At 31.7% G+C, this 10,314-nt stretch overlaps 1 pseudogene; it reads right to left on the bottom strand.

Annotated features, from left to right (window-relative positions):
- Positions 1–779: 779 nt before the first annotated feature.
- Positions 780–4,916, bottom strand: LOC149558772 (pyruvate decarboxylase 1-like; annotated as a pseudogene).
- Positions 4,917–10,314: the final 5,398 nt, after the last annotated feature.

Genomic DNA, 10,314 nt, shown 5'->3' with positions numbered 1-10,314 from the left:
AAATAGAAATTCATTTTGTTTGGTTCCACCTTTGAGTGTATTTTAAGGATTTCCCAAATGTCAATGGAGAAATCGCAGAGAAATTCAATCTTAGATTTGAATACTTTTCTTCTATTACAAGGAAATCTTCTAGGAGATAATTTAAAAATTATTTAAATTATGTTTGAGATATAAAAATATTAGTATAATTCCATTATGTAGGCAATGTGAGGCTAAGTGAGTAGTTCCCTGCAATACCTAATTTGTATACATCTTAGAAATCCAAGGATACTTGTCATCATAAATTATTAAAATGAAATCTATGATCACTTCCAGAGAATGATCTAGAGAGGATAGACTAATGTGGTGTTATATGAATGATAAGGGATATACTTCTTCTAGCATATATAGAGTAGACGTTTAGTAAATGCTAGCAATTACTTTAGAGAATGAGATGTGTCCTCATGAAATATATTAATTACATCTTACCAAATGTATAGGTTTCCTCAAGGAATTGGCATTATTTTGTCAAATGAATAGAACATGAGTTTAGTCAGATCCTTCTACTTTTGTGTGATGGATGATTCTATTTTGTAGTTGTAGTGATGCTGGTCTTCGTACAATCATAGCATGCTATGCTTAACAATATATAAAATAGTTCCTTTTGGTGGTAATAGATATTTGAATGAGCTAGATAGTTACATTTACCATCATGTGATCCAATATCTATAAATTCTAGAAATAGTTGTTCCTAGAGAAACACATATAATTTTAATATCATGAAAGAAAGAGCTTTGCATTCAAACTTGAAAACTTCTATCACCAATACAGGAAATGAGCCTCTTATCTGGGGAGGCTTGAGCATACCCCAGTGTAGCTCCAACAGACCAACCAATTGATCCATATTTCATTTGAAACTCATACCTACAAAATTGACGTTAGAATGAATCATTCAGCATTGACACAAGTCTTAAGAAAAATAACATCACAAATTATTGATTCTTCAAACTAGGGGCTCCCATTTCATATTATATATTATAGTTGGTTATTGAACAAGATCTCCTTTCTAAGGGAAACAATGTCATGTGGTATCATTATAATAAAATATTGACTTTCACAACAACCCCTAATATAATAAAGTGCTTTGTAATATGGACTATGGTGCATTGATTGAAGCATACCAGGATTATTGGGAATGTAAGGAAATTATATTCTACACAAGACCTTAATTAAATCTTAGATTCTTAGTCTTCGCATTAAAAAGTTTTTTTTCAATTCTTTAGACTAAACCTATTAACCAATTCATAATAGGGGCATAAATTATTGCAATAAATTGTAGGAACTATTTCAGTGCAAATTTTTGACTTACAGGCAACAAGCTAGTCAGTCAAATAAATCGTGTATTACAGTTCTATGAACTTTGTTGTTCAATAGTTTGTTAATTAGATCAACATTTCAAATCATACTCTATGATCCATCATTAGAACAAATGAGTCAAAAATTTAATTATATAAACTTTTGCAAGAGATTTTACATTACCTGCATTTCTCTTGGAGTTTCAACTTTTGGCAATTGAACCAATCTAGTCACCAATTTTTGCAATGACAACTGTCTCATTTGATAGCATGGTCTACAAACAAGAAGTGTTTACTCATTAATCTACAAAGATAACAACAAAACCAAGGATTGAAGTACTGACTAAACCATAAGTCATTTTATGATATGTAGTGATTCTCAATAATCTTACTTGAATGTGTTTGAATAACACATTGACTCTAAGAGCCTCATTTGGAGCACCTTTCAAGGGAACACTGTGAGGCACAAATATATGCTAATAAATCTCTAACGTTGTTATATTGTGCTTTAGCTTCTTTGCGAGGCCTTCTAAGAAGTCTTTCATTAATATACACCCAAAAGTAGGTCCATTTGTGACAGTTACCCTATTAGGCTACACAATTATAGCTTTCTCCTTCTTTAATAGCAATGAATATCCTACCAAACTATAGTCATTGAAAATGGGACCTACAAATAAGTAAGCATCTGCAGACTCAACGATTTTAGCATAGAATGCAGTACTAATTACACCCCAAGAATTTCCTATGAAATGTGCAAGCGTCTTTTAAACTTGGCCCTTAGCAAATGGCACTGCAGCCACAACATAACTTGAAGCATTTGACAATTCTGTAAATGCATCTTTTTCCTTAGCAACCCTCAGCTTTGGACCCCCAACCAACACTAGCTTAAATGGAACTCTACAGCTATTTCCATAGCTGCTTTCAAACTTCTTGGATTGCTTAGCCTATAATTTGTGCTAGCCAAAAACACTATTACTAAAACAAGTTACAAGTGGCTTGAAATGCAATGAGCAATGCAAGTGTTTCATGATAGAAAAACCTTGCTTTCAATTAAACTAATGAAATACATTAGCCTTCTATCTGACCCACCAAGGCCTTTCAAACATTAGAAAACTATAAGAATACATCACAGTGAAACAAAACAAAGCAAACTTCCAAATTCATTTTGAAAAGGGCACACACACATTAAGAAACAGTCAAAAGGGAATGAAGTTTACACAAAAATCTCATGTCTTGAATGCTAATTTAAACCTTACTACTGTGGAAAAAAGTGTTGGAAATGATGGTAATAGTGTGTGTGGTGAACCTTGCATTCTAAAAGACATACACTAGACCAACTAAGGAAGAGTTGAATATAGTATAAGGAGAACAATAGCAAGTCAAATCCACATGTTGGATATGCAGAGATAAATCTATCAAGGTTGCTATAAATTATCTCTAAATCTGAGCATTGATCTCATGGGCATACACATCAATTAGCAACTTAGCTTGAGCCCTAAGTGTAACTAGGGGAAAAATAATCTGACAACATTTTAAAATAATGTGAATGAAAAAAGCCTCAAATATGTTTCACTGATTCTACAAATGAAAAGACCGATCAACCAAACCAAAGTAAACCTGCAGACATTAAGATCTTGAAAATACAAAAAAGAGAGTAGACCAAAGACTAATAAATCTTGATCATCCCCTCGGAGGAAACTTTTCAGTTGGAAACAATTGGCAAAGATCCACAACATGAAGAGCTCACACATTTTAATACTTAAACATGTAGGATATTATACAAGTACAAAAATAGAAACTAATTCTAAAATAATTAGATTTCCACAATTTATTTGAATATTATGTATGGCTTTCTAATTTTGATGGTGTATGTATTTTGTATTTTTTAACTTCAACATTTCAAATCATACTATGATCCATCATCTAAGCATACAAAATATGTAATATGAGGAAAAATTTGTAATCTAAAATCTACAAAAATACATTTTACATATTTATATGTTCTTACATTTTACATATTTGTATGTTCTTACATTTTAAACAATGATGCTTAAAAAAGTAGAATCAAAACTAAAATTCCATGCAGAAGAATCTAATTTACCAAAAAGGAAGAAAAAAACTCCACCTGGGAGTGAGACATAATGTAACAAGCTCATCACAAAATGTATGGTGTGCAATGCCAAGGAGATTACAACTGATGCTGATATAAACTGGCTTACTCTCAATAAGTGTTGTAGAAATAGCATGATCAATGACCTCATTGGCATCATCTAGATTATTCACAATCACCTAAAACCCCCCAAAAACTTACCATAGATCACTTCATAAAAAAAAAATCTAAAACAGGGAAAGAATAGGTAAACAACTAAAAGAGAAAGGAAATGAATACTTGAGCGCAAGTTACAACCTGAAAGTCGATACTCCTAGCTAAAGTCAGGAAGCCCAATGGTGTGATGAAGAATCTAGGTGGTTCCATAGTCATTGGAATTAGGGCCCCCAACAATGCATATGGCTGAGATATTCTCATTGTAAGCCACTGCAATGACATTGATAACAGAGAGGCCCCCAACAGTCAATATAATTTGTGCATTTACTGAAATGGGATCTTTAAACAAGGTATAAAAATCCATCAAAGAATACCTAGGCACCAAATTTATGTTGTTAGCATGAAACTTTCTTAAGATTCATATCAGGGCTTCGAGCATCCTAAGATCTAGTTGTGGGGAATACAGGGTGCAATTTCTTGGTCTATGTTTGCAAGTTTTAGAGACAATAACTGGCTCAAAAAAATTGTGCATAGGCACTACAATTTGTGGCATCATAAGGCAGTCATAAAATCTATAAGGTTCTATATGTTTGCACAAAATATTGGATACCTTAACTTCTTGAGTATTGATGCCAGATTACAGAGATGATCACTTATTTAGGGCAATATTTTGTATGCAAATTTGATCTACATTTAGGATAGTGGCTAACCATCTAGAGGGTTCAAAAATTGCAAACATTGTTGGGCAATATTTTTCTCTGACTTTGACCTATGAACAGGCAGGCTAAGGCCAACTTACAAACCTTTATTTTGCCCCCATTGCTACTAATTGTTGCTTATTGTTTGGTCTAGAGAATTCATTCTAGAACTTAATAGGAGTGACCATTTTTGGGGAAACTGTGAGCCCAATTTAAAATAATTGCAACTTGGTGAAGGTAACATTTACCATTTTTAGCCAATAGGCTTCTCCTACGAGGTTTCTTGCAACCAAAAATTGTCTCACATCTAAAAACAAGGTACTAGGAATAGGCTGCAAACAACTAGTTTTGTGATTAGGAATGACACTTGAATTGAAGAATTTAGAAATGGTTTCAACATGGAAAGAACTCGTTTCACAATTAAGAAATGAAATTTGAATCAAAGCATGTTAAATCAGGCATAATACTAGCTATTAACTTCTGACTTATTCCATCTACTCTCATAGTGAGGAAAATCTTGAAATCACCTCCTGCAGCTTCAGGTAAGGCTTCCCATGCTATTTGACCCATTGTTAATCCTATAGCTTTAGGAAAGGCTTCCCACACTATTTGACCCATTGTTACATGACAAATATGAGAATGATCCACCACCAAATTAAGGGCTTATTTCATTGGCAAATGGACATGCCATTCACTTCCATAGGGTTGGTTTGGTTGGTCTCACTTAGAGCCTAGACTTCAAGATTTATTTCTGTTTAAGCTTGCTATTTTTTCTTGGAACTTGCCTCTTTTGGCCCTGAATGACCACACCTAAATTAATTCTTATCCCCTTTGCAATCTTAGGATATATCCAGATGGATTTAATGACAAGCTTTGTTAATTACAATTCATGGTTTTCACAGTTGACCTCTCTATTTGCATTGAGAAGATTGATTTCAGCCATTTTTAAAAATTCAAGTTTGCAAACTATTCTAGTTAGGAAGAGTTTCTATCTCTTTATCTGTGATACTCAATTTGATAGATATGTGACTTTGGGGGCAATCTCTCAATGAAACTAATGATTTAGATTAGAGAATTAATTAATTGTTTAAGTGAAATTAATTTTCTAGTTTTATTTCTTCGCAAATATTAATTTCAAACTACACTTTATATAGAAAATTGCTTTAGCATAAATTCAATTTATGTAATATTCTTTCATAACGCTTGACTAAGAATTCAATTGTTTTCCTCTTCAATTGAAACTGGCTCTTATGGAATACCTGGTCATGCCCTATCATCTTGTAACACGATAGACATGTTCCTTTTTTTGTCTGTAATAGTTTAATCTACCCCTTATATGTTGTAGTCCACACTTGTCTACTGACAAGTGACAAGAAATAGAAAAGATTGTGATTTTCTATCTTCTCTTTAAATGTGGTTTTCTATCTTCTCTTTAATTAGTTTTAGTCACTATGTAAACAAAAATTTGTGAAATTGAGACACAGAAGGGCACTATCTTGTTATGTACAACAACAACACTTCAACCTTTATCTATATTTGAAAGATTTCTAGTTAATGATTGAGCAGACTCCAAGTAACTCAATCAATATAAAGAATACATAAATCTAGACAAAAAACAATTGCCACAACTTCTGATCTTGTACAAACAACTATGTCAGCAATTGTTTTCTCTATATCCCCCATCATTTCTGCATTGTTAAGAATCAAGAGAAATATTGAGTAGATCTTACACTAGGTATACAATTGTTTATTTTGCTATACATTGTTTGAATTTGTAGATTGTATCCACTCTCTCAGTTGAATTGAGCTCTATAGGCTATAAGATGCAAGTCAAAAGTTGAGTATGAAGTATGATGCCTTAGTTGAGAAAAGATAATGTAACTGTGGCTAGAAAGGGCTGAAGCTCAAACTAGTGCATAGTGTTATTCTAATATTTAATATAAATTTCATGCTTCTTCATTTATGCTTCTACTATTTTCATCATTTTGGATTTTACTTTAGCAAGAGATTAAAATGTTTAGAAAATAGTTGAAATGGTTCCAATGATAATGTCAAAACAATATATGTTTTTGAAGGAACATATTAATTGTATCGAAGACACTTCTCATTGTTGTATGCTTAGAAACGCCATACTGATATGCCATTTCCTGAAATTAATTTTATGATTGCTTCAATTAAATCTAGCTCTATAGAATTGTAAGATGCAAGCTTGAAGTTAGGTATGAAGTATATAATAACATGAGTTGAGAAAAAATAATGTAATCACTCTATGAAAGAGTTAAAGCTCATATTAGTGCATAGTTTCATTTCAATATTTAATATAATTTCATGTTTCTTTTCTATTTCTTCTTCCTCTGTTTCCATCATTTTTATTATAACTTTACTATGGGATTAAAATGTTAGAAAATAGTTTAATTGTGGATATAATAATAATAATGTTTTTGCATGAACATATTCATTGTTTCAAAGAACTTTTCATTGTTGTATGCTTAGAAATCAAGAGCACGTCAGACTTAGTCTACCTATATCTAATTTTAAGTTGTCTATATCTAATACAAATCTGCCATATAATCCAATCTGCCACATAATTTAAGCCTTTTGCAGGCCTCAAAATAGATCACTTGATGTCATCTAGTTATAAATTTTAATTTTTTGTAATTAATTTTATGATTGCTTCTATTCCATGAAAATTTAGTGGAATTAAGAGGCAAGCTTTCATAAGGTTACTTCTCTTTCTAATTTGAATTCATAGCTCTTTCAAACTACCCTACAATTTATTATTATATTTTTTCATAACTAAGTCTAGCTAACATATCTATACACTTGCATGCTTCTCAATGATTTTTAATACACAAACACAAAAAGTACAGAGGGATTAATGTATGTAACTCTAAAATAACAAAATTGCTACTAATTGAAATATAGACACAGTCCATGACCTTCTAGCTACATGTCAAATTTATATAGAATTAAATAGTGGCCAAGAGAAACAAACAATATATCAATAAATTAGCATTGTATTAGGTTAGAGTTGGTCCATCTATCATATGCATACTAGAGGATATCCATGATTGGCCATGATTTACAAACCAACATGAGTTTTCTTGTTGGAAAGGTTTATTATTATTGTTATTGCATAGGACACAATTTTGCTTCCTCAAAAATTTATCGAAGGTAATATAAGCCCATCAACAAAATAGAATGCTCCATGCAAAATCTTTGCTCTCTCTTTGTTAGCAACCAGATAACATTTCCCATAATGTACATTACTACACTTAATATATGGTACTTTGATCTATAAAATAGAAAATCCAACATCCTTCAAGATTAGAAAGTGTTCCTTCTTAGACTAACCATCCTTGATACCATTTTTCAAATTACAAACCTTTCTCTCCAAGTAACAAACTTGCACCATCTCTAGCAGGAACTTGGCTGCTATGTAGCTCTTGTTTCTCATATGGCTTGTTGATTTTCTTGACTAATATTCCATCAATCTTTTGAAGATCTATTTACTCCATCACTATGTTTCGAACTAATTTTTGACTCATTCTTCAGCATTAAAAAATCAAAGGAAAATTTAAGTTGTGCAACCACATACTATGAATATTTGCTCCTGTATTTTGGATAATATAAATACGACACTTGGGCACTCAACTAATATAAAATATGCATGCAGAAGAAGATGTTTTGAAGAATAATGATGTTGAATTAGTAAGACATTATAAATTATCTAAATCTTTAGTTTCATTTTTCCAAATCTTTTTATATAATTTTTTAGATAAGCATTGGAAAAATCACACTTTAAGATTTCAATGTGATTCTTTTTATTTGTGCTTTTCCTATTTGCTAGATTTGTTAGAAAGGTTGGAATATTATTTAAGATGTCATTTGGAACTATGTAGCATGGATTCATGACTTTGGTTTTTTCTAATTGTTGTTTATTGAATATTTTATCATATCAATAATATGACAACATGAATGACCCATGTCTTATAAAGTATGAAATTAGTATTTAGCTAAGGAAACCATGAATTGAGGGCTAGCTTAAATCTCTCAAAGATAAATGGTAATGTCTAGTATAAAGGTAAAATGATGTAGTTGCTTTGTTATCTTTTGATTAATTTAGATGTCAAATTGTTGTTTGACACTGTGTGAAAAGACTCATTACTCTTTTTCTCTCTCTCAAATTCAATTCACCTAAAGATTAATTAATTAACAATCTTGACTTTCATAATAAGCTAGCCTTTTTAGGAGCCAGTGGCTAAAGGGAAACTTATATGCACTTGTAGTACCCACTTGAGCATAAGGAAGAGGAAATAATTGATCCTTTGGCACCTCCATATGTTAAAAAGTGAGTATTTCAATTGATTGTATTTCATAGTTTTTGAATAGATGTGATTTTTTAGTGGGGTTTTATGATTTTATTTAATGCAAAGGTATATTTTCTTGACATAAATTGTATAATCATTTGTATCTTTTTTTTGAGAAGTTAGCACAAGAAACAATACTTGTGTGTGCCAAAGTGCTCCAAATTATATTTTATAAGAGTCTGTCACTACAATAATTTAGAGAAGTGTAATTGACATGAAATATAATTTTAAAATTCTTGAACAAAAGAATTAAAAAGCATTGAATTGTTATTGATAAAGATTTAGATTATTATTTTTCATAATAACTAAAATTTGTGCTCTTTGAGAAGAGTATATCATGTTACAGTGACCATAATCATGGTAGATCTAATTTTGGGAAGACAAATTTGTCATTTTTTTGCATTATTCTTTAAAGGGTACTAGCTCAATGGAAGAGCACCTACTTTATAAGTAGAAAGATGGTGGTTCAATTCAATCGTTCCTAATATGACTAAATTAATGATTAAATAAAATACCAAATATATTACCAAATGTACTACAAAATGTAGTACCAAATAAACTACCATAAATACTACCCAAAAAATACCAAATATACTACCAAATCAACTACCAAATATAATACCAAATATACTACCATATATACTACCAATTAAACTACCAAATATACTACCATATATACTACCCAAAAAACTACCAAATATACTACCAAAAAATATCAAATATACTACCAAATAAGCTATCAAATAAACTACCAAAATAACCAAATAAACTACCATATAAACTACCAAGTAACAAAAATAAATGACTAAATCAATGACTTAATCAATGATTAAAATAGTTTAGTCATAAATTTGGTTGGGAGATAAATGTCTGGCAATAAACTACCATTGCCCACGTGATCAAAATTAGTCACATACCTACAATTGTTAGTAGTTTATTTAGTAATATATTATTATTTTTGTACTAGTGCACCCCAAAGAATGTTCATAATATATCATACCCTCAAAAGAATAAAGAATGCATCACCCACCCTAAATGAATACAAAAATGTCCATCATAGTCCAATACAATGTCCATTTAGTACATATATCAATACAAGTACATCCAAGTCTGTGCTCATAGAAATACATATCTATACAAAAAAATATCCTATCATTAAAAAATTGCAACATATCACTGCTCATCCACATCCTTTTCCATCACCTCCTCTTTATGAGACTCATATGGATATCTCTCTGAACCTTAATCCACTAGTAATGGTGGTGGTAGGCTCATCCTCTATCTCTCCCCTCCTCCTCCTATCCCCAAGCTCTCCCCCTTATATCTCCTCCCTGAGATCCCTCTATCCCACCTCTAGCTCTACCTTGATCTATGGCTCTACCCTATTTTTTGAGACCCACTAGTTTTTTGCGATACCCTAATGCTTCATCCACTATCCCACCATCCTACATCCCTGTGTGTACATCGGCTATCCTTGACCACATCCACTGTCTATAATGCTCAATCTAATCCTCCTACACGACTGCATGGTATCTACCCTAATAAAATCTTTCCCTCTCTCCAACTCCTCTACCTCCCCCCACTATCATCTACACCCTAAGGGTTACCACCTCTGCAACCATCTTGTCTCTCTCTTCTTACAAAAT

Source organism: Cupressus sempervirens, chromosome 5 (genome assembly GCF_028749045.1).
Source record: "Cupressus sempervirens isolate cs-2001-9-10 chromosome 5, ASM2874904v1, whole genome shotgun sequence".
Taxonomy (NCBI): Eukaryota; Viridiplantae; Streptophyta; class Pinopsida; order Cupressales; family Cupressaceae; genus Cupressus; species Cupressus sempervirens.
This window is presented reverse-complemented; position numbering and strand designations above follow the sequence as displayed.